A 2,172-nucleotide genomic window follows, 5' to 3' on the forward strand; every position below is an offset into this window, starting at 1 on the left:
TTGCAGGAGCTTGGCAGAACAACCGTAGTAGCCTTTGGAAGAGAGGTCCTGACAGCGCACAGGGACTCAGCATTCGCCTTGGCTGAGATTTTCACACACTACAGCAAACAGAGCTGGTGTACCTGGCCTTCTCCCATTTCTCTTTATGCCACTGAACAAAACCCATGAATGCCTTTTATTCTAGCCTGTATTTCAAAACTAACAACAGGAGAAGAGAGCTTTAACATTCTCCATCTTGTCCTGTTCTTATACTAATGATGATGCATCCAAGCCCTTGCAAGTGACTTCCTAAGCCGTTGGGATATGGTTGTCTCAAACCGAGCAGGATACCTAGAATTCCCACCAGCTCCCAATTTCCATGGTACCCACCTCTACAAAGCCACCCCACTTGTCCTAGGAACTCATGTTCTTCCAGGGCTCTCAAAACACAGCTCTGGAGAGGCATAGTCCGTCAGGCATCATGTAGCTGGGGGGCACAGGCTGCCCACACACTGCAAACCTAACTGCTGCCAATTGATTCAGTGGCAGTTGGAAAGGAAACCACTCCTGAAACCTTCCTCACCTTCCCTCACATGCCACTTAAAAGCATGAAGCCTGTTTTAAATCACCAACAGCATGACATAAACTTGGGTTGGTCTCAAATACGTGAAAGCTTCTTGTTACGAAGCTCTCTCACCTCCTGTTTTGTGTTTATGACAGCACACTATCTCACCATATGTTGTTATTTTTCTAGGATAAAATGCTCAACAAAGCCAATAAATACCAAGCCGTCTAAAATGTAAACACTAAGGAAAGTAACTAAATTGCTCCTTGTTTAAAACTAAAATAAAATCACTGTGTAGTTTTTAATCCCTTACCAGAAGTGTGACTTACCTACAGCCACATCACCCAGGTTGCCTGTAACCCAAGTAATGCATTGGGGAGTACCTGCTGGCCCTCCCACCACAATGCAAGGACACTCTGAATGCCGGCTGTTGCTCACCAAGTCAGTCATGCCCAAAATGAGCTCTCTGTAAAAGTTACGAAAACTTTTTTCTCTCAAATCCTTTCTTATTCACACCCCCCCCACTACTGCAGACGTGCTCCACCACATACAATCCCTCTAGCCACCTGCTCAGCTGGCACAGCTTACAACACCAGGAGGCACAAGCGCAACGTAAGAAAAAAGGACTACCAGAACAGTTATTCATCCTGTCTACCTTCCTCCCATTTTTGTGCCTTTTCCTTACAATCATTCTGATAAAACAAAAGAATATTACAAGACTTGCTCATGAGTTCAAGACAGACATAAGGTTTTTATACAGTAAAGTCAGGGTTTTAACAACGAGCCCCACCAGAAGGAGATTACTTGTAAGACAGATGCTTATTTTGCAATGTGTATTACTAAACAGAAAAAAATCCTTCTGAGTCAGGGAAAATATCAGTTCACAGATGAGGCCAAAAGCCACACTCTAAAGGCTATGAACCAGGCTGTTTTCCAAACCGGTGGTGCAGCTTGAAGCAGATTTTACATGAAGAGATGTAATATTGTTAACTTTGTGACAGCAGATGGAAAAGCGTCAGGGTGCTCTTTACACAAGCCTTATAGTGGTTGTCCAGTATTATCTCAAGTAACCTCTATGCTATAAGCTCAGCAGAACAGGGACTGGCTTGTGCAGTGCACAATGAAACTTCAGCTCTGATGAGGTCTTCAGAATAGCTATGGACTGTAAATATAAAGTATATTACAGAAATAACTTTCCACTGGAGAAGCTGAGACACAGCAAATCTCACTGAAGGTCACAGTTCAAGGCAGATGATGAATCAAGATTAAAAAAAAAAATCTCTGTTCCCCAGACTCCGAACAGATTGAATCTCCATTCTCAAATGGAGCCTCTGTAATGACAGAGCTGGCTTTGGAAGTCCAACTCAGTCAGTGACAGTAAGCTGTTTTTTCTTCCACACAAACAGTCATCTTTCAGTTTTGACTCTACATTTTCTTAACATTATTGGAAAAAGGGCAAGTGAGGGAAGGGGAGAAATTGCTATGGGAAGATGTAAAAAAAAGAACTCCGTTTTTTGGGTTTTTTTGTTTTTTTTGTTTTTTTTTTTTGTTGTTACTGAAGTGACAACCGATTTTGACTACATGACTCTCTGGACTGAGTGTAGGATACGGCTGGGGAATCCAGCTTA

This window comes from Buceros rhinoceros, unplaced genomic scaffold (genome assembly GCF_000710305.1).
Source record: "Buceros rhinoceros silvestris isolate BGI_N320 unplaced genomic scaffold, ASM71030v1 scaffold2243, whole genome shotgun sequence".
In the NCBI taxonomy this organism is placed as follows: Eukaryota; Metazoa; Chordata; class Aves; order Bucerotiformes; family Bucerotidae; genus Buceros; species Buceros rhinoceros.